The 24,891-nt window shown below is 32.6% G+C and overlaps 2 protein-coding genes and 1 long non-coding RNA gene across 3 annotated transcripts in view; 2 read left to right on the top strand and 1 right to left on the bottom strand.

The window, feature by feature from the left end:
- LOC148276588 (elongation factor-like GTPase 1) overlaps nt 1-24,891 on the top strand; it is a 229,334-nt gene that overhangs the window by 38,576 nt on the left and 165,867 nt on the right. The gene's annotated exons all lie outside the window — the stretch shown is intronic.
- dsx-c73A (doublesex cognate 73A) overlaps nt 1-24,891 on the bottom strand; it is a 204,924-nt gene that overhangs the window by 18,016 nt on the left and 162,017 nt on the right. The gene's annotated exons all lie outside the window — the stretch shown is intronic.
- LOC148276591 (uncharacterized) lies at nt 8,839-12,866 on the top strand. Its single transcript, XR_015823698.1, has 2 exons — nt 8,839-11,339; nt 11,903-12,866. It is a non-coding gene; the product is annotated as an uncharacterized LOC148276591 (long non-coding RNA).

Below are 24,891 nucleotides of genomic sequence, written 5' to 3' on the forward strand. Positions count from 1 at the left end.
TTATTTAGATTAGGATAAAAATATTAAAAAGAAAGTGGATTAATCGCTACGTCACGTATCTTACCGCTTTGCTTTCTCATACATTATTATAAGTGCGTGTAATTAAAAGTATCGTACCTTTTCTAATATTATTTTTCTGCAATTACTGCTGTGAAACCAATAGCTATTCTGTTTTCCTCTCACTAATATCACAGGAAAAGAAATTTAAATGATTCTCTAACTTTGAATGGCAAAGCATCTAATAATACAATGTTGATAGGTCTGTCTGTTAGACTGTTATGATCTCAATACATTTGCCAATATTGCTAGTTCAATTGTCTAACTTAACGGGATATATGTTTACAAATAAGGAAATCGATGTTCTAGTATTGTGATCTTTAATAATTATTATATTACGCTAAATTGCTTGCACCCACTCAACTTCCTACTCATAAATGTTCAGAGAATCATGTGATGATATTAGAATCATGTGATGATAGGTAGGCTGTAACACAAAAAAGTATGAACATTTTCAGATTAGATTGAAAAACTTGTAAACATAAATAATACAATATAATCACGCACATACAACACACGTAAACAATTTATTTTTTTAAAAACCAAAAGTGGTACACTGTTGGCTCCAAGAAAGATGGACAAGCAGGTGCTACACGGAGTTCGACCCGCGAAAAGGTTTTCTATTAGCCTAGGGCTCTATCCCGCTGTCTTTTAAACAGAACAATATGCTATCTATGCCTGCGCACATGAAAACCTGCGCAGACAATACAAAAACAAAACAAAAAAATATTCTTTCAGACGCTGTCGAGATCAATTTTAAATTAACTTTGGAATTTATTTTATTTTTTTCAACAGAGGGAAAACATTTTTAAGAAGGGAATATGGAAGTCTAGGCATTTACAGGGCTTGTGACCTGTCATTGGCTGGTTTAAGTGGCTACTTTACAAAAAAATAAATATGAATAACTCCCTAGGGAGTAAATCTAGCCAGTCTGCTAGCATTTGGACATACTCAAACATTGTTAACTTTGGAATGCCTACGGGCGCTTAATTGTATCGGTAAATGAAACAGTGTGACATTCATTTGGGTACCTGGACATTCAAACATCGACGGTAACGAGGCAGCTATTCGATTAATCTTGAAATCATTAGGACGTATTTTATTTTACTGGAAAATCAGACTATTATTATCAAATCATAAGATGAATATTATAAATAAATTTGTAGTACTGAAACACTTTTATTTACTTTAAATGAGTACCAATTTACAGTGAATTCAAATCTGTTATAAACTTTGCTTATGTAAGCGTATCAAAAAGTTTTCATGTGAGTCATTTAAACGTGCGTGCTTACGCAAGCAAAAATTATATTTTTACCTGGTTCACCGACAGGTATCTAAACATTAACTTAACGCTAATTTTTGTCTAATTTTCAAGAGGCGTAATCTGCCGCATTAAAAAAAATATACATTCATAACACCAGGAATAAAAATAAATTAATAATTGTATTGGCGAAACAATCATTTATACAATGAGGGCCTATATGCATGGCAGTAAAAATTTATAATAAGCTTCCCAAAAAAATTAATGAAATAAATTGTATTAAAAATTTTGCATGAGTGTTAAAAATGTTTTTCTAATAATTAAATGTTTCCGTTCTATAAACGAATATTTGGAAGATTCAATTAAATAAATTAAAATGTATTTAATGTAATTAATGTAAGCAATAGACACCATAATCGTATATAATGTTTTCACTGTTTGTGTTTTCTTATTTAAAAAAAAATAAAATTTAAGTCAGTTTGTATTATTATTGTATTTTTTATTTGTTTTTGGTCAGGTTGTAAGAAATCGCTAGTGGCAATAAGTCTGCTATTCAACCATGTATGCCTTTCTTTTATTTTTGTATTTATCACATTGTGTATTATGGTTAATTAAGATTTATTATTATTAATTACATAAAAAATTTAGATATATTTTTTCATCAGATATACTTTTGAAAATTATTGTTTTTATCGTATGTTAATTTACTTTATTTTTTTAATGGCTGCATTTTGAAAGAACGGTGTTGTAAAATGTCAAAATCGTATAATTTCCTTACTTTTTATCTAACTACAGCCTTAACTTTCCATTAAAATACGAACCAATAAGGAAAAAAATATTGTATGTGGTTATACTCGTATACTAAGGTTTCATTTACGAGTATAACCACATACAATATTAGTTCCTGTTCCAAACTCTCTTGTTCGTTTTACGTATTTTTTGGTATTTTTAATTTATCAAAATTTTTTTTTTATTCAATCATCGCTTAAGTGAATATACGGTGTCACAGAAATTTGATTAATAGATATTTGAGCATAGTTTTTCTGTCACTCTCTCGTAGATGCCTCCCCAATATTTTACAAAAAAGACAACTGCACGTCGGACTAATTATACCTAACCAAAATCGACAGAATCGAAGTTTTGTTGTCTTGTTTTGGATAGTCCTAGCTCTCAAAAGAAACAATTGATCAAAACAGCAAAACCATAGAGACACGCTAATGATAAATATAAATATTGTTTAAAAAAAAATAATACTAATCAGTGCCATAATCCACGGAGGAAATACGCGAATACGTTTGTAAGAAGGAAAGTCGGACCGCGTTTCATCTTATTTATTTATTATCTCATATTGACCTTATTGAGTCTGTCCAACACCGTTTTCTACGAAAAGTGGCATGGTTGCTCGGATTACAAAGGGGTAATTATTCCTATTTTGAAATAGAGCAATCCCTTAATCTGTCTTCATTGAAGAGACGTAGAACTGAGTTAGACCTTATATGCATTTTCAAAATACTTAATACTATAAGTGATGTCCCATCCTGTTGCAATTAATTTCTTTTCATGTTCCCAACCATGTCACCAGAAGTCAAAATCTGCTATTTATTAAATCTTCTAAGAGCAACTTTTGTTTTTATGCCCCATTGTCCACAATGTGTAGATTAGTCGATTCATGACTTGGAATTCTTTGGGATAGATCTTCCGGCTTTTCGTAGATCACTTCGCGATTAAACAGTGTTGAATGAAGTTTTATTAGCATGGTTTCGCTCGAAGTCTTATGTCTTTCGCTTTTATGAATATATTGCATACAATAATTGTACACAATATATCAATTAATTATTGTTTTGCCCTTGTTTGTCTTTGCTACTTAGTTTTATGTTCTTTTTGTTCAGTTCTTGTATTTATGTTTCTTCATGTAGCTGTTGTAATTGGCTTAGGCCGTATGTATAATAAATAAATAAATAAATTGTATAAAGATACATATTACAAAATCAACGATAACGTATCCCTAACTCTGTGATATTATGGATCGCGTAGCAGGACTGAAGTGGCAATGGGCAGGACATGTTGCGAGACAAGATCCCACAAGATAAACTCCTAAAATGTTAAGATAAAGACCTTGGGAGAATAAGCGAGGCGTCGGAAGACCTCAAAAAAGATGGTCCGACGACATACCTGCTGTAGGGAATAAAAATTGGCTGCAAGTAGCAACCGACCAAGAAAAATGGAAGAATATGGAAGAGGCAGTTGAGAACAGAAAGCTGAAGAAGAAGAAGAACTCTGGGCCAAGAGCCCTGTGTTGAATTAGGATACAAATGAATAATATATTCACTTTTGTCACACCCTGTGTTATTTTATGTTTACAGTATTTGCAGTAATTCGTACCTAATATTTAATCAATGCGTTCTATTATTAAAATATCTAACGGCATTTTATTTTACTATTCGTTTACTGAAACCTTATCTCTAAAAGTTCTCTCATAAGTTTTTTATCTATGGTCAAACAAATTTAGGTACTTTCTCCTTTGCATTTTTGATTAGTAACGCATAATTGACACATATTTTTCTCTTCTCGCGTATTCGAAGTATTTTAGTATTATTTATTAACAGTTCAAGTACCTACTTTGTTAAGGTTTCCTTTATGCGCTCAATTATACATTTTTTTCAGTTACCTACTTAACATTAAGGTTAGTAGATGTGGTTCGAGTGTTATTATTTTGTGTACATCATTAAATTGGTAAAACTGTCCGCAAATTGGTGTAAATATAAGAGATATTTTGTGTCCGACTATTTTTAGTGAAATTAATTTTTAAATAATAACCTATGGTGTAAAAATATGCAACCATGTTAAAATCATTTTAAATACATATGATTTATCAACGCGCTGCATTCCATATTTTAAATTTTAAAAATATTTCAGTACTAAAATATAAAATACAGACTGTTAAAAATTGTGTGTAAAAATGTAGAGGCAATAATTTATCGAGTAAAATAATGTTTATTTCATAATTAATTCAACGATAAGGGTTTTGATGATGGTAAATTTAATTATTTAATTAATTTTATTGAAAAAAATATTAGTTGCCTAGTGGCTTGTTATCCAGGGGCATTAGAAGCGTGAGACTGATCATCTTACCTACATGTAACAAAAAATGATCAAGATAATCTGCGTTTTGTGTACCAATGCAGTGCCATTTGTATCATTGGGTGCGGAAAAGCAATGATAAAATAAAGTAGTAATAATAATAGGGCTCGTCTATTTAAATACCGGGTTTTGTAAATAGACGACTCATATTTCACCGATATGTCAAATAATAATATATTTATTAAGTTAACATGAAATGTTTAATCGAATCCAAAATGAAACATGTGCAGCCCTTTCATAACTTTAATGAACCTTTGCTTATGTGTGTCTAAAATCATTCAAATGTGCGTTCTTACAAAAGCAAAAATTGTCTATTTATTACTTCACCGACAGGCGCTAACACATTAACATACCTATTCGAACGCGCTGTACACGTACTATAATACAATTTTCAATATTGTAATGAGCATTTTGTATTTTGTATATTACAGCAGAAATCATAGATTTTACTGTTGAAGTTGTAAATAATTATCAATTGAATTTCTGAGGCCCTAATTATGGGATCACACGCCAATTAGACGGAATGTTAGGTGAAAAAATCTTATTCGATTCCATTAAAAAGTCATTAAATTCATTCTGGATAGCGTATTATATTTACGCCGAATAACGGTTAATCGGCACTTGAAATAAAGGTATAGAAATCGTATTAGGAATGATAAATGATGCCCTTTCCGCGTGATTTCGAGCATCAAAGGTTAAATGGTATTCAATTTTTAATGGTCGCATTAAAGTATTATTGTGACCCAGATAATATGCGGTATGAAATTCACTGTTTTCCACGGGTAATTCAAGTTTGGTAATGATTTACCCCGCGTGGGAAAGTGCTTTAAACCATATCGACTCGAAAACATAAATACACACATTGCTCTTAAATCATATTTTAGCTTTAGATAACAAAACGCTTTTCTGGTCAGTCGTGAAATTTCGTCTTCCACGATTTCTGATGCACTCGAATCAAAGTAATCGTTGGGTTTTGTTATATTTTAATGCTGATGTTTATACAGGCTGGGTCGGGTCAGAAAGGGTTCACGTGATGTTATTCGGAAAGGTTGTAGGTTTTAACTTGTTTTTAACTAAACCATGACAAAGAAAAGTGACCAAGGAAAAATAAGATTTTCTACCGAAACCGAAACGTAATTCGAAACTTATTTAGATAAGTTAAAAGTCACTTCAAAACGCTCAAAATTAGTCGTTTTATTTTTAAATATAGACGTTAATGAGAATAAGTGTTAAACAAGATATTCCATGAAATAAATGGCATAAATTTAATGAGTAAATTTGTTTATTTTGAACCCTTTTGGATTCATTGTTATGTTATACATATTTATTTTATTTTATTTGGGAAATCAACAGTTCTACATACACATTTATAGTAAACAAACAGATACAGTGTATAAACTCAGAACTAATAACAGATTTTCACAAAGTATACAAAGTTAGTAAAGAAAATATATTACATATTAAATAAATACATTTAAATTTATACATATAAAAATGTTATTTTCATGTACTCGTAAATATTTTTCAATAATCAAAGAATTTATTTTTATTTTTTTAAGAGCAGTAAGTTATTGTATATTGGGCAGGATTAGGACGAGGATGCTTGAAGAGAAGATAAGGAGGGGAAGGGAGATGTACATATTTATTATTATAATGTCTACTAAGTTAAATAATGAATTTTTAGTGTAAATTTTAAATCTGACAGAGTGATGTTTGTGTAATCTATATCTTTAAATTTTGTATTGTACACTGAAAAAGTCTTACGAAAAAAAGCATTTTTAACATACGATGTTTTACTTATTGGTACATGAAACACGTGGTACCGTCTACAAATCATGGCTAGCACATGTATTGTTATTAAACTAAGTAGTTCTGTATAGTCAACTATTCCTGTCATAATTTTGTGAAGCAGTAGTTGGTCCGCACACACTCTGCGGTAATGTAGAGAAGTGATTCCACGGTAGGTGGAGGCAGTGAGAGTTGATACATAAGAAATACCGGTTTTGTATTTTGGGTACTTTATAAATTATAATAATTATAATACTTGTATGTAACAGTTCTTCAATGAACGCCATTGGAACTTTTAACTTATTACTAAAGGAATTACAAAAATAAAAATATGTAAGATCTTAATACTACTAACTATAGTCAGCAAATCACAAAATCAGTCTAGTTTTTATAAATGTTATATTTGAAACATTGTGGTCTACATTGAAAAAACTAAAATAATCTTTAATATTAGAGTAAAAGAACACTTTAGGTGCCTAAATAATAATAATTTTTCTGAATTCGCTAACCATCTTATAGAAAATAATCATAATTTCAATAGACACTGGATTAAAAGTACTTCATGTTGACAATAAAATATTAAAATCGAACAACTTAGAAATCTTAAATTCTAATCCTAAATTAAAAAACCTATTCATAATATAAAAACAATAATTAATAACCAAATAAACAATATTCCCTTTAGTCCACTCTTGTCTTGTTATTTATTTTATTACTAGTTTTTTTTGTCGTTAGAAAATGGCAATACTTATTTGAATGGACAACAATCCATTATAAAAATAAAACTTTTCGAAATTTTGCTTGTAAAAATGTATTAAAAATCAGTGGTAGGGAGAATCGAAAACGCCTGTCCGACGCGTGCGGCTACTAATAGTGTAATCCGACACATACTGACCGCAGGTTTCGGCTGAGCCGAAACCGAAACCGCGGCCAAAACTGGCCGAAACTGTCCAAAACCGATTCGGTCGGTCACTACCAAATATAGCGATTATTAAAGTGCATATAAAAATCAAGATTGATTTTTAAATAGGCGCACGTTTTTTGTTTAAATAAACACGTATGTTAATCGATGTGGATAATAAATTACAATATTTGTCAATGTGACAAGGTTGATGTTATTAAAAAATGTCAAAAGCAGAAATAATCGGCGTGTTCGCACGAGAAGATGTATGACTGTAGAGAAAGCTTGGTCTGTGTGCAGAGACAGAGGGATATGGAGTTCTATCCTTATTTTTAGATAGGTACTATAAAATAGATTGAGTTTTTCTTCAATGAAATTAAACTATATACATATTTTTATTGCTACAATGAAGAAACTATAAAAGTAATATTATTTGATATTCTTTACGAAACATATTCTACAAAACACCTCGATATTTAAAAAATTTAAAACAAATAGCGTAATATAAAGTTTTGATTGAAATACCTATAATACTTATCTAATATTTTATGTTAAGGCATTAATAACAGCCTAGATGATTGACAGTGTTATGCGAACGAAACGTTGACAACAGCATTGCACATTGCGTTGGCGAGTAGTTTTTTTTTTTTCAAATTTATTTATTGAAATCTACAGTCATTTACAATAATACGGTTACAATATAATGGATACTAAAAACTAGACTAAAAATGATCTCAAACATAAAATTTTCAATATACGTGATGTGTCATAAATTATGTTATATTATACAAGAAAAGGATTTGGAAAACCATTAATAAAATGTTTGTACATATTTACCATTGTAAATTTAAAATAAAATGAATATAAAATAAAAAAATATATCATATTTACTCAACACTATTCACCCACGGTGACAATGCCTGCGTGCTGTCGCTGATTTCCCTTTTGAATTTATTATTATTCAAGTTGAAGATATCACTCGCATTGGCTTCAATAATATTATTGTATATGTTGCATATTCTATAAATGCACGAATTTTTTGCTGCATTAGTGTTTACATCGGTGCAGTAAAATAATTTGGTGTGACGGTTACGTTTAAAGGGTACATGGAAATTAATTAAACTTAGTGAATTGGGGCAGTCAGTAATGCCATTTAAAAGCTTAAATAGAAACATTAAGTCAGCAATCTGTCGTATATTATCCAATGAGTTTATTTTAAATGTACTCTCGCTTCATTATATTTATTGAATTGGTAATTATTTCTGTATGATAGACATTTAATTCGTTTATTTTGGACTTTTTCTATTTTATATTTGTGATTTTCTTGTATACGGGGTGGCAATTAAAATAAGAAAAACCATGAAAATCTACGAAGTTTAATAATATTATTTGTTAAATTAGTGCGTTGTTATGTTTACAGGGTAGAAAGCTCAGGGTTAAGACTCTAGCCTGGTAAAAAATAAGGAAATCATACGATTTTACTATTTTGAAAATTCTTTCTTTCAAAATACACCGTTAAAAAAATAAAGTGACAGGCCTCTATGGTGTAGTGGCTAAGACGCTTGAATCACGCACGTAAGGTTCCGGGTTCTATTCCCGGTGGGAACACAAAAATTAAATGTGATTTTTTTCAAGCCGGGATATTCTGTGCTGCATTTCACCATTGCCTCGTATTTCGGACGAAAATATATTTTTTTTTAGTTTTTATCAGACTGCCTTAAGAACATATACGCTTTGGTTATTCTAATATCATCGGCATGCGATCCTGGAACCCCCTGCGTAACGCAAGCGTTTAAGCCATTACTCTGCGATGACTACTAAAATAACCTTTACGAAAAAATGTAACAGTCCGCTGGTTACTGTTATTCCGTATTTAATAGATACTTACGTAAACACTTTTGATCGTGCATACGATAATTAATTAGACAAATGCAGTGATTATCTACGTTTTTCTGCCATTGTTGTTTATGTTATATCTGCGTGTCATTTAACGAGTAAACATATCCAGTTTTACAATTTTTTCTTATCCACCATTAAAGAGAATGTTGCGTGTGATTGATTTAAAATCAATGTCATACTATGGAATCAATAATGAAAGTCATCTTTTTCAATGGCATCAAATACCTGATTATGCACGCATCACGAAAATATGGTGCGATTGAATAGAAATGAGCGAATGAACTCAGCGAATATATTTTAAATATATGGACATTAACAAGTAAAGCCGTGGCAACGTCCGATGGCACCTATGACGTTCGCATGCTCATGAAGGACCGCAAATATTGTCAGCTAAGTGTAGGGAGCAAATGCCATACTTCATTGATGTAAACGACGCAACAGTGACGTTCCGCCGCGCCGGAGCTATAATTTATCGATTACTTTACTATCGAGTGAAAATATCGACATTATATTGAATATCAAACTATATTGTGTGTATCCATCATAAGTTAAGAATACGATCAATTCAATTTAATTGCACTCCCGCGTTTATCTTTTGACGTTAACCTTATTTTATATTAGTTAAACTTGCAAAATAAATGATACTATTTTGTGTGATGCATATAATTTAGGGTGCATAGTAAATACTCCAAGTCAATCGAAATAAGTAACATTTCTATAACAGATTCACTGTTAAAAACTCTGAGTAATAATTTGCCACAGCTGTAGTGACGGCATTTTGCTCTATTGTATAGAACAAAAGCGTTGCAAATTTTGGTTTTAGGTTTTTAGGTTTAACACTAAACGCATATTTCTATTAACTCGACCCGAGTACTTACGGCTCATTGTTTTGGTATAAACTATAGTTAACTTCGTGGTTGATAATCCAAGGACGGTTTTGGTCCATGTGGGCGACTCTGCAGCGATACCGGCTTTTTTTTCGGCAATGTGAATTATGTAGGTATGCATGGGCCAAGTATTGTCACAACTTCTACATCCTTTTACGCACAACCACTGTTCACTTCCCACATCAGTATCATTTGATCACCCGCCACATTAAGACCTCGTGTCGTACATCGCGCGTTTATTTCGTTGAACGTGTGGCGCATCATAAAACTTAAACATAAAAAAACCAACCACCAGTGTTGAACTCCAGATCAGGGCCTGCCCTCGTGTTAGTGCCGCCACAAGTTTCATGTCGGATCTGACAAGTCCTTCAAGAACGAAAACCAGGTTAGTGGCATTCCTTCCTAATCCATTTCATTTGCTGGGGTTGTGACTGATTGACACTGCATATCGTATTTCGAGGATACTTATTTATTTTCATTCAATTTTATCACAGTCCACTCGGCTCAATAATATCGTAGAAGCCCTCAAGCTTCACCCCCCGCTATTTCGCGCCCCGCACCCGCGTGGGAATTCGTTTTCCCACCACTAAGGTTGAAACCATTTTGACTATTTAATACATAATTATTGTATGTACGAGTATTTAGTTATTTCTGTTATTATCTCTGTCGTCATATAATTATTGTCGAAGGTATAAAAAAAATAATTAGTTTTTTTTTTGTCTTACATTGTATTCTTATTGAATAACCAAATATTTTTTTTTTTTACATACGGATCGTTAATTATCTTACTAGATGATTGGAACGTGCGGTTCATATAAAATATTTTTTATTCAGTATAAAACTAAACAAATCGTAAATATGATAACCCATTGCTGTTTTCCGTACCCCATGGTAAAGTGTTCAATATTCAAAAGCTGATATCGAAAATCGGAATAAAAAAGCCACAGCACTATTAATCTGCTGAAAGTACCTTCATACGTTGCCGTTGATACAATCACGTAGTTATACTGTTAACACAATGTCAGTCTATAATTTTCATTTCGGTAGTTATAAGGTTTTTACCGAGTTATTCGGTAGCCAGTAGCCCAATTTTGTATTCGTTATACAAATAATCTAATTAGAAATTATTACAGCGTGATTTTATTATGGTGTCAGATTAGTACTGCTAGGTTCGAACGTTTAATGAACTCGCTAGCTAAAGTACGAGCGGTCAAGAGATTCTTCTGAAATGAGCGGAAAAATTATATTTCAATGAAATCATAATTCAATTCACGTTGGAAAATATTTTAACTGACTAACATGTCGAGAATAGCAACTAACAATTTTTTTCGTCATCTCAAAACTGTTTTCCCTCTCTGTTGAATATTTTATAATAATAACCTAAATTGATGTTTTTATAATAAATGTATATTTATTTATTTATTTATTTATTTATTTAGTATTTCACAGTTTTAATATGTACAGAGTTTATTTGTTTCAGGTCCCGACTAGCTAGGAAATTCCTGTGTTTAGGAAGGACCTTATTTTATTCATGTGTTTTTTTTATTTTTAATTTCATTAAATGATGCTTAATAAATTCAAAGAATAATAATAACAATATAAAAAATCAATATAAATTTAAATTAGAAAACATGCAAGTAATAATAATAAAAATTGAATCATAAAAATAGATTAGAAAATATGCCATTAATAGTAAATACATGAGACACAATTATTATAAATTATAAAACATACCGATAATAATAAAAATTGAACCACAAATACACATTATAATATATAAAACGAGTAATTAAGAAATTAAACAAAAATATAAATTGGAAAACATACCGATAATAATAAAAATTGAAGAACAAAAATAAATTACAGAATATACCATTTATAATTTTTTTTTTAAATAAGATAGGTACGGTTAAAATACTAGTTTTAAAAAGAAAAAAAAAACATATGTAAATGAATAAACATAAAAAGTAAAAATATGAAATGTCACAATGGAAATGAATTTTTGTAACTGAATTTAAGTATGTTGCGACAGAGAGAGAAAATGTTCGAGTAGGGAATAAGTAAGTCTAGGCATTTAAAGAGCTTATGACCTGTCATTGGCTGGTTTAAGTGGCCACATTACGCACTGTGCAACATTCACAAGTCCTGTAAATGCCTAGACTTCAATATTTCCCTTTCAAAAATGTTTTCCGTCTTTTTTGCAATATATTTCAACGATTTATTATTTGTTATGTGTATTTTAATGTTTATGTTGTATTTACCATCATTAAAATTTCTCTATCCGCATTAAGTTCATAGGGCACTGTACTCCAATTGCAGCGCATATTGATAATTTCGTTTCATAGAAGATAAGGTGATCAGGCTTACGCTTCAGGACCCCGATCACAATGGGAAGTTGACATGTATAAAATCTATATTTCACGTCCTTCCTGCCAGGATAGGAACTTAAGCATGATAGGCGAACGCGCTAACTAACACGTTACGGGGGTATCTTAACTCGATTTCCTTTTAAATGATTATTACCTGAGACTGGCATCGAATCAGAATCAGCACTCATCCGGGGTTCTGGTTCTATTTCACACTCTAATTATATTTGTTTCGCCCCAGATACAGAATAATTTAAATTTATAATTTATCATGGTGATCGTAGAACAACGACGGATGTGTGAAAAAAGCGACATTTACTTTCTTTTATATTTGATCTTGAAAACGTTAGATAAAGGCTTTACATTCCAGGTTTTAAATAAAGTTTTTTTTTGTTTCCTTTCCGCACCTAATGGTGCATAGGACGCTGCATTGTCAACCAATCGCAGTGTATCATGATCATTTTTGTTACTTGAAGGTAAGATGGTCAGGCTTCAGGTACCAGTCCAGGGACTATGAAATATTCTAGTGAAAAAACACTTTTTTAAATAAATATTTCACATCAACCATGTCGGGAATCGAACCCGAGACCTCTTGCGCGACGCGCTGACTACTGCACCACGAGGCCGACAGATATAATTCCGCTTCTTTATCAGGCATAATTTACTAAAACATCTTATCCTATTTTATTTTTATTAAATCTAAACATATGGAGCTTTTTCTTTTTTTCATGGTGTTCTTGTAAAGATGGGGGGAGGTGTGAAGTAAGATGTATACGATATTTAAAATTCGACACAAGAAAAAAAAGGTTATTATAAACAAAGTTGTTTTTTATTTATTTTATTAAAATGAATAACCACAAAGTTAACAATATTTTGAGTTTGTCCAAATTTTTGTAGACGAGGACTGGATTCAACTCCCTTGGTAGCTGTTTATATTAACATATTACTACAGAGATAAAGAACATTTAAGAGAAGGTAATATTGAAGTCTAGGCATCTACAGGGCTTATGACCTGTCAATGGCTGGTTTAAGTGGCCACTTTACGTAGGTGAAATAATTCAATTAGATGAATCTCACCCGCATAAATAAAGGTTTTAGCTCTTTAACTTCACAAACATCAACAGACGAAAGAATTGAAGGAATATAGATGTTCGAATATGGGCAGAATGGTAAATGTTACACAGTGTGTAAAGTGGCCACTTAAACCAGCCATTGACAGGTCATAAGCCTTGTAGATGCCTAGACTTCTTCCTTCTCTTAAATGTTCTAATGCTGGTATTAACATATTACAATGAGATAACTCTGTTATAATATGTACACCACAAAGTTAGTTCTTCAAATATGTTATTTATGTATAACTAACCCAAGTATCAAATTATATTCTTGTGTACTTTGATTGTGGCAGAGTAAAAAATATAATTAAACCGCTCTCATGTAAAGTTGAAGAAAATCACATGCGTCGTTGTTCTACGATCATAACAATATGTGTAATAAATTGTTAAAATATTACAGCTAAATTAATATAAATGAACACAACCAAATACTTCAATACATCATATTACGTAAGTATGTAGTTGTTCGCGTCAACCCTAAGCCTCGTTAAAAAAGCTATAATTTTATACACCTGTCCTTTCAAGTTATAATAACGCCATACCTGTTCTATTTTCTCAGCTTTATCAAACGCTAAAGTTGTCAGTTTCCAGACCATTTCTGCATTAACTATCACATGTTATGACAGGAGAAACATTAATAAAATTATGTTTTTTGAAGGGGAATATTTCCCTGATGGAGTATAGAAGTGTAAAAACGACACCTGGCAATCCGAATAATAACCCTTTCCAGGAAATAATCATAATGGGAATTACTTATAATTTGAACTATATGGATGCATTAAAATTACATAAGATTAATAGTTTGTTATATTAAACTTTGCATAAGAATTCTTAGAATCGTCGATCGTCGTTGTGAAAGCTAAATAGTTTGTTAATAATTCAGTGCTCAAATTAGAAGAACGTCCTCATAGCATCAATTGTAGGTCCATTTCCGTGCTCCTTTCCTTTCTTCAAACATTCTAATATTTCCATTGAATGAAAAACGCTTTTCGTTATCATTAATTTTGTTTAATTTCAACGCCACGGAAATGGATAAAATATGTTTTCCAAGATATATATTTTTTTTAAAGCTCTCATTTTATCATTTTATAGTGTAGACTAGTAATTTTATGAATTATATAATCGAATGAATTAGTTGAATGAATCATTCGTTTCCGGTTATTACATAGATAATCAAAATGGGCGTTTCGATTATTGTGGGCTGTGGTCACTCAAAACCATTGAATTGTGGTAGCTACACCCTCCACCCTCAAATGGATGTCAAACAACATTTTAAATTATCAATTTAATAAATTCATTCGGTCATTCATTTATGTATTCATTGATTCATTAATTCATGAATTACTGCAGTAAGACTTTCATTCGAATGAATAAGTAATATAAGTTAAATTAAGTTACTTTCATATTTAATTGTCTAACACGAAAGCCATTCTCAGAAAGAGTGTACAAGTTTGGATTTTGTCTAAGGGAAGAGACCATTGCAGGAGACTGCTGCGAGATATTGCATAGCTTGATATACTATTAAGCGTGTTGTCCAGGTGTTTATTAACAACTGGGCTCTTGGCCTCATAGAGTTTGGGATACATTTTTTTTGTAATATACGAGTATATTAATGTGTATGAATAAATAAATAAAATAAATGGATTGACTAATCGAAATATGGACGATGTTAAATTCCTGACTGAATCAGTTGAACATTTTTTGTTTCAAGACTTGACGACACGATTTCTTAATCAACCCTTTATAAATTCTCCAAAAATTAATTCAACTATTGATGCAAGGAGCTGAATATAAACTGATTATTATGATTCGTAAAATCTTCAAATGAAAAGTGCAAGTGTGCAAATTTCACAATTTTGGCTGTTTGAATATCAAAGCATTTTATTTACAGTATTTTCAGTTCGTCCAGATGTTTGTAAACAAAAGACTGGATGTCACCCATCAGGGAATCATTAAGATTTACAAATTACAACAAAGATGAAATCATTTTATAGAAGGAAATATGGAAGTTAAGCATTTACAAGGCTTATGACCTGTCAGTGGCTGGTTTAAATGACCACTATACACACTGTAGCATTCACGTTCACCTATACTTTAACAGTATTATTCCACTAAACCCCAGCAGGCTTACATATTCCCTCAAATAGGGCACAATCCCTGTAAATGTATTGGCCAACATAATCCCTTCACAAAGAGGTTTTGTATTTCTCTTAAATTATTAATCTGTATTGGTCTGTGAATGAATGTGAATGAAGGAACTTATTCTAGTCTCATCGTCTATATAAAATACCAAAATGTTTTGGTGTATCTAATTGTTTTACTGTCGCGTTACCAATAATAGAGAGGGCGAAACATATTTATATACATTGGTATGTAACTAGTCCCCTTAGGTCTAACGAGCACAACGTAACATAATGTTAAATAATTACGATCTACGAAAAAAGAGCCATTATAAAATAGCGGCGCCAATTGGATTTATATAGTTAACTAATAATGCTCGGCGTCTTGTTTTATAAAATAAGGGCCCTAAATTTCGTGCATTTTGCTATTGTAAATCGGCATAACATCAAAACACAGTATTTGAACAGTATCTATAAAAAAAATTCACTATCGAAAATATTGAAATAATATTTTTCAAGTGTTACACTTTAAGATTTACTCGACTTTTTATTTTTAAGTTCATCGGGCAGTTTATTAAATTGGGAGCGGGCAATGTTTTCTACAGACTTTATTAAAGGAAATTTAGACACGTGTAGATTTTTTACTAAGCAACGCCTGAAATTACTTTTCGTTTTTTTTTACACACGTCTTCTCGCCTTTTATAGAATACAAAAATTAACTAAATTTAATATATTTATTATTATTTATTTATCTAACTTTTTGTACACACTTGTACATTAGCGGGCTTATTGCCAAATGGCAATTTCTTCCAACCAACCAATAAAATAAAAGTTTTATTTTTATAATTCAAGTTACAGAACATATTCAATAGAAAAAAAAGATTAAAAAGCTTAGGATATACAAAAATAGTAATAAACGTATTTGTTTATAAATTACCTTAAATCTAAGTTTATTACTCAATGGGAAAAGGGAAAAAAGAGGAAAGAGTAAAAAGGAAATTAGGAGAGATTAAGAGAAAGGAGATGTTTCTTTAGACGTGATTTAAACAGAGATAATGTTGTAACATCTTTGATAGTGGATGGGAGATGATTCCATAGTCGAGCCGCATGGACTCTATATGAGTTAGAGAAGAAAGAGAAATTGTGAATGGGTATTAATAGAGTACCTACACACATTAATGCAATATAATCTGCTTTCTTAAAATTACGAAATTCAATTACAGAATCATATTTTTTTTTGAAATATTATCTAATGAGGGATAATGTGTATCAACAGTCACAAGATTATCTACTAATTCAGTAACTTGCAAACATTTACTAAATCCAAAAACAAGGTCAAAAGTTACCTAATTACAGTTTTTCCTAAGATTAAATCGTTAATACTCACAACAGAGATGTGATATTTTTACCGATTACCACTCAACCTCCTCTTGACTTTATACGGGTACTTTGATTTCTATCAAATTGATTTAAAATGTTAGTAAAACTTAACTCATTTGAAGCTCTTGGTCTATCCTATCATATTTTCGTTTGAAATATAAGATCATCGTTGATGTTTACAATTTTATATAAATATTTTTATAAAAGCATCATAGCTTTTTGGCATTTTGTTCTAGATTACTTCTTCTTATACCAGTTAATTTTGAACTCACACTGTATTCCTTCACTGTCATGCAGAGGAACTAGAGTAAGGTGATTGTAAGCCCGTTTAAGGAAATTTAGATTTTAAATGGTTGTAGGTTTGAACGTTCATCATCAGTGGCGCTACAGCTATTTGTGGGCCCTGACCTCTTCTAGAATCTGTCTCCATTCCCCCCTGCATCCTGCGGCTCTTCTCCAGTTCGTCAGGCCCATTGATCTAATGTCACTTTCCACATTATTCAGTCACCTTAATTTTGGTTTGCCTTCCGGAGTTGGATAAATAATATTTTTTGGGGCGCGATTATCATTCATTCTGTTCACATGGCCCAACCATTGTTATCGAATTTTTATGATGAGTGCAATATTGGGTTTGCTATACAGTTCCTCTAACTCATGATAAAACCGTCTATTCCACACTACGTTTTGGGTGACAGCACCAATTTTTTTCTTTCTTTCAAATACCAATATCATGTTTTCATCTCAATATTAAAACTGGAAACTAAATAAACCCTCTTTCCCATCAGCTCTCCTCTCTTCATAGTATAGTGTAATTTTTTAGTTATCATTATTTTGTTTTGTTTTAAATTTTTGTACAAAATTATAAGATTCTGCATAATTACCTAGAATATGTCCATGTACTCGTAATTTTCTCAAACTGAACGGTTTGGGTAGTTAGGAAAAAATTGCCTTAAGGCAATATGCCCGCTCATATATGTATATATATTATATATATATATACAAAGTGTTATAATATAATAGAACCAGAATAATATGAATAGAATTAAAGTTTCATAAATAAATAATGTCTGAGAAACATATCCGCCAAATTTGTATGAGCTGTCAGTTTACATAATTTATTTTATTTCCATTTATGTTTAGAAAAAATCGTCACACCAACCGTAGTTGTCATTCTATTTTTTAGTATTTTTTAGTTTAGTTTTTAGTTTTTTATTTTTTAGTTTCTATTATCTTAGTTTATTTTGTTTATTATGTTAATGATAATAACGTTTTTTTATTGTTATTATTATGTTTATATATATTTTTTTTTATGTTAACTTTGTCAAATAGCTAATTTAAGGCATGCTTCACATTTTGCAAAATGTTTCCCTCGGCACGGGACACCCCAGTGAGGGAACATTATTCTAAATAAAAAATATAAACAATGTAAAAGTATAAATAACTAAAATATAAAGTGCCAATGTAAAAAAAATCTTGAATGCCATTTTGCCAAAAACTGTTTAAATGTCGCCACAACAAGCCAGGAGGTCCAATTACAGCATAAAACTTACATTACAGGCTTGAGAAAAATTTAATAGGATTTTTGGCGTTCTCACCAGGTATCGAACCCGGAATCTTTCGTGGATGAGTCAAACGGCTTAGCCATTCCACCACAAAGGCCGCCTTTGTTTCCCAGTTGCTTACTCGTATTACGCATGCCTGTAAACACCCTGCGGTCAAGTCCGAGTGGGTACAAACTGACCACAAATAATGCTAACTTTCCCGCCACATAAACCGTATCAGTTTTAATGGCGCATTTCTACAATACCTTGGACTCAAGGCTTTATAGATGCTCCGTTATTTCTGACCTTGATATATCAACGGACGTGCTATTATTATTCTCTTCAACTGAAGTCTATTCCTTATTGCAAGAATTTCCAAATAAACAAACCAGGCGCGTGATATCCGACTGAGAATAGAGTATTTCACACATATCATCTTAATCTAAACGGCTCGGAAAATTATAGTGGATTGACATTGATTTGATTTGTTTGTACCAATTTAAAAATATTGATTTTTTCGTTTTTTTAAAACTCTTAAGTTAATGATTTTAATAAAAATATCAATAAAAAATCCTCTGTTAATATATTATTCAAAAAATTAAAAATCAATTCGGCGTTTTTATAACTTACCCAAATATTTCAATTTCGATGACCATTTTCAACGAGTTGTAAATAACTCACTATTAGAACATGGAAATCAAGTTAGGGTAGAGTGGGTTCAAACCTCGGACCTCGAACCTCAACCCGATTCAAGTAATAAAGTAATACTTAACAAAAGAGATTTTAATGATAATTTTACTAAAAAATATTGTTTAAATGTGGCGAGTAGATACTCTCAGGTAAAAATTCTGAAAAAAGAAATCGACTGGAGATTAGTCGGTCTCATAGTGTACTGGTTATTACATTTGCCAGGCATTAAATGTATAAATAATTGTAAAACAATAAATATCAATCCACCGTATTGTATTTTATCATGCCGTGTAGATTTTTGCCGTGGTGTGAAATGGGCCAAACATGCAATATCACGCAGTGGGCTCGTGGTTTGCACGTGCACAGTGGTCCAGTCTCCGTGAATGTAATGTAGTGAATATCTCGCAATAGACCTGATACTCCTACCACCCAAATTAATTAATTTTCTAACAATATAGCGAATATACGAAACTTTTTCAGAACACGAGGGTAATGGCAATAATGAGTCGAACTGATTTCACTTGGACTTGGTTGGGCTAACTCTTCGGGTCGACTTGCTTGGCCTTACTAATGCGCATTTATTAAATGGCGAATAAGATACAGCACTTGGTTGTGGGGTACGAGCGTATCGGTGATGATGGGTTGAAGAGACTGCACTTGCAGACTGAACTACATGCTGGAACTGAGTGACTGACTGACCAAACTTTACTGGACTGAACTGGGCGTTGACTGCGCCCTGTGGTATCTTTATAGGCCACGTTCCTTTGTTCTTCATGTCTCCATAGCGTGAATGTACTGTTGTTGAATGTACGTTGCTCTTATAAAAATATACGTTTTATGTGTAATTAAGTTAGTCTTGCAGAATATATATATTTTATTTTATTTTATTTTTATTTTTGCACCACAACAGGCCAGGAGGCCCAATTACAGTGGTAAATCACATCACAGAACACCCAGGCTTGAGAAAAATCACATTTGAATTTTTGTGTTCTCACGGGGAATCGAACCCGGAACCTTCTGTGCGTGAGTCAAGCGTCTTGACCACTACACCACGGAGGCCGCCATATATATATATGTATTGTATTCAATATAAAATGATGACTCGCTTCATCTGTTGTTGCTCTATATTTCATGTGAAATCATTGCACGTGTGTGTGTCATCGATCTATGGACTATGACCCTCACATATGTAATGACATAATATACGAGCGGATGAACAATACAGCTCTGTGTATGAAATTGAACCAGAATCTTGAACGAGTGCTTTCGACTCGATGCCTTCTCTCAGATAAATATCCTAAAAAATGAAATCGAGTGGAGATAAATCCACATCATAATGTAGTGCGTGGTGCATTTGCCTACCAAGCTTGCGATCCTGGGTTCGATTCGTAGGAGGGTTGACATTCAATATTTTTGGAGTGTTTTCGACTCGACCTCTCGTTAAAATTCTCTAGAATTAAATCGGGTGGAAATTTGTCCGCCCCGTAGTGGTTGGCACGTTCGCCTAACATTCTTGAAGTCCTGGGTCAGTCCTGGCAGGGTGGTTCAACACTGCAATATTTCATTGTCCCTGTACTTGCACATGAGGCGTAAATCTTATCACCTTACCTTCGCGTAACAGATGACTTAGATACGCTGCATTTGGTTCACCAATGCAGTGTCCTATGCATCACTGGGCGCGGAAAGGAAAACGAAGTTAATAGTAGGTGTCTTTTTTTACAAAATATGGTGAAAAAAGTGCATTGTTAAAATATACTTTTATATTAAAGTTTCTTCGAAAGAATGTTTATCTGTGGTCACTTTTAAAATTAATAATAAAAAAAATTTGCTCGTTAAGATAATTGTATTTTCCGTGAATTATTAAATCACACGCTTATCAATTACGAATCTCTAAAAATGGTGAATGTTACACAGTGTGTAAAGTGGCCACTTAAACCAGCCAATGGCAGGTCACAAGCCCTGTAAATGCCCAGACTTTCATATTTCCTTATTTAAGGTATTCTCCATCCCTGTTGTAATTTGTTAATCTAAATGACTCCCGAGGGGGTGAAATCCAGTCTTTTGTCTACAAACATTTGGACACACTCAAATACTGTAATAAAACCAACTGGTCCAAGAAGAAGTTTGAAAATTGAAAAATTGTGTTCAGGCGTTGCTTAGTAAGTGAAATAATTCAGTCAGATAAACCTCTTCACAACAATAAAGGTTTCAGCTCTTTAACTTCACTCAAATCATCAAATGGAAGAATTGAAGATATATGGATGTTCAATCATAGGCAAAATGGTGAATGTTACACAGTGTGTAAAGTAGCCACTTAAACCAGCCAATGGCAGGTCGCAAGCCCTGTAAATGCCTAGACTTCTATATTCCCTTATTTAAGGTGTTTTCCATCACTGTTGTAATTTGTTAACATATAATATGAAAATAGGTTTAAAATAAATTTATTTAATGTAAAAAATCAATCGATTCTAAATCTAAAATACTTATCATTTTCTTCCGCAAAAACTTAGGCTCTTTTCATGTCCGAGCACTTTTTGCACTTAGTTTTGCAGTAGTTCAAATTACGGCACAAAAGAATATCATCGATGCTCTTTGATCAATTTGAATGATTAGGGATGCTGCGAATTGGAACGATTGTACTTCTTAGTCACGCTTGCGGAGGTGGCTTGATCGAAAATGCCTCGCTTTGTGCTAACGTCAGACTTCGGCAAAACTGGACCCCAGATACCGTAAGGTTTTAACGGGAACGATTGAGAGGACGCGTGGTCTGATTTAACTTCATTCAACGTATTCCGTATTTTCTCCCTCGATTTTTTCACGCCCTATAGATGTGTAAACAATGAATGTCTCAAACAAAAAGAAGTTCTGGGTGTATCTGGGAAGTGTGTGTATCTGGGAAGCATGCTTTCAAGAGATGGAAGAGTAGAAAAAGATGTTGAAAGGAGAGTGAATGCCGGCAGCAAAATGAACGGGTCACTAAGCGCAGTAATTGCTAATAAAATATGTCAATCGAAGCTAAACTGGCAGTGCAAAGCGGAGTGGAGTTTTAGTCCCAACGCTTATGTATGTAAGTGAAACATGGAACTGGCAGAGGAAGGATGAAAGCCGAGTGAACGCGGTTGAAATGCGATCTCTTGTATGACAGGGTTACGAATGATGAAATCAGGCGAGAGTGTAAATTTCAGTCAAATTTAATTGATAAGGTTAAGAAAAGGTCTCTGAGATGGTTCGGTCACGTAGAACGAATGGACGACGAAAGAATGGTAAAACAAGTATATATGGCAAATATGAACGGTAACGGGAGACGAGGACGACCAATGAAGACGTGGCATGATAAGATAAACCAAAATCTTAAGTCTGGTCATATCAAAAGCAGACAGAACCGAAGGGCATGTATGACGAGATGTATGAATGTGGAAGAAGCTAGGAATTTATGCCAGGATAGACGTGTGTGGCGGTCCATTCTCTCTGCCTACCCCTACGGGGAAATGACGTGATGGTAGTAATAGTAGTAGTAGTAGTTAATTGTCTTTCATTGAAGCTTTAATCATCGTAAAACCCTTCAAGACGTCTAATTTTATTTACCGTCTTCAAACGTACGGTGTTTTTCTTATTTTATTCTTAGAGGTGAGGGTCAGTGCTATGCAAGCTCCTGACGTCGCTGCGACCTACGAATACCTATTGTGACGTGTCCCCGTGAACAGTTTTTGCCCTCCAAGCCCGAGGTGCTGTTTAAACCACTCTCGCGGCTCGAGAAAACAGGTTTTCTCGTGTATTTTGTTTGTAAATACTCGAGATAATACGGCCGCGAAAGCGTTTGGAATACCAGCCTTGGGGTGGTATTCTGAACGCAAAATCGCGCGTAGAAATCGCATTTTAACGCGTATTTACGTACTAAATACGCGCTCAGAGCGACCTCTTCGCGCGCTCTGTTCAGAATACCAGCTCTGGTGTATAAAGAGCCTGGCTACTGGGTGGAAGGCGAGAGTTCTCATTTGGCTCAATCTCTCTCTTTCCATGCCAAGATCCGTTAAGTATTGGTCTATTATTGTATTATATTATATTTTAATTGGCTGTAGTATTGTAAATATATTTCTATTATTTTTTTTATGTAATAGCTGTAAAAATCCCGAATATTTATAACTTTATTGGTACATCATTTTTTTTAAATTTATTTAAAAAATTTAAATTTAAAAAAAATGATGTACCAATACCGTGCCCTATGCACCATTAGGTACGAAAAGGGAATAATGAACGAAATGAAATGAGTTAAAAAACCTTGTTTTCTCTGGACTAATGATATTATTTATTTTCTTTTATACGCATTTATTTTTAAACCTTTATGGCTTTATCTTCCTATAATTTAAAAAAATATGTATTATTGTGTAGAAACTATATGATTTGTTATGAATATTTTAAACTTTATTTGTAATGGGTTTTTTTTTCTTTTGCACAAAATATAAAGGTATTTTTAAATCAAAACGATATAAATATTATGGAAATTACTGTCGCGCGTTGAAAAGGTTGTCGGCGTTTAAAGTAGATTTATTTTACTTTATACATTGTTGTATATGAATATAAATAATTCTCTAGTGAAGATGTTTTGAATCTGATAATACTAGCTTTAACATAAGGGTGTGTATTATAAGTCGTTGTGTTGCTTGGACCATCATGTGCAATCCATTATAAGCGGTTAAATGTATACTTTCTGTAACAATATTGATGATAGGCGTTCTATCGTTGGTACTTACCACGTCAGAGAGACCATCAATCTCCTATCGGCAGTCCGTTTATTGCATATCAGAAGGATCCTTGGAATAGCCGCTAAGTTAAGGAAGAAGCGTTTTCATTTTCGCGTCAATAACCCCCTGAAGGGCGATCACAAACGTTATCTTCATCGGTATGTATCAAGACGATGTACTTAACTTTTCTACTATCTCTATCCATCTCGGTATTACGAAGCCGTCATTGCCGACATGTCAGTACGTGTTTTCAAGAAGATACAACAACTACCTATCGATGAATAAAAATTAAATGGGTATGTTGATTTTTCATAAAGTTAGAATTTGTTAGTATCAAAAAACCAGTTCAAATCCCAGTCCTGGAAATTTGCGGAAATCGTACCTTAACAAAATAAACGCCCCAATGTTTAATATTAATTATATTACCAAGTCGATCCGCGTCATCGATTGATTTCAAACTTCGTGTCTAAAAGTGCTAACCACTACACCACAAAGTAAACTAACTACTGACTAATCACTACTTTTAATCACTTCTTTCATCAACCATCGTATACAGATAACATTGGCTCACAAGTTCCGCATTTATATTGACTGCGCCATTCGCCATTATTCGCATTGTGTTCTCCGACGAATCGATCTTCAATTAATCTTATCTCCTTTATCGATACGTTCCCTTTTCTATTACTTACGTTTATGAGAGTTGCACTCGATACACTTATTTTCAGGTCAAAAAGATATGAAACAAATGGACATTGTTCTAGTTTAATCCCGTTTTCAGTACTTGCTCAAATGTTCCAAATGCAACTGTTATTTGCTTGTTTGTAAGTAATTTTCTTTTCAGTAATTAAATGTCAGTTTCTTTTTCTTTTTTAACTTACACCATTCTTGATATTTTGTCCGGGGTGATTAAGAATACAGTTATGTGTGTCAAATAGAGCCAGAATCCTAGACGAGTCCTTTCGACTTGTTGGCTATTCTCAGATTAAAATAGAATGTATTAAAAGTA

Source organism: Micrasema longulum, unplaced genomic scaffold (genome assembly GCF_059751315.1).
Source record: "Micrasema longulum isolate JH-2025_06_02 unplaced genomic scaffold, ASM5975131v1 h1tg001189l, whole genome shotgun sequence".
Lineage (NCBI taxonomy): Eukaryota > Metazoa > Arthropoda > Insecta > Trichoptera > Brachycentridae > Micrasema > Micrasema longulum.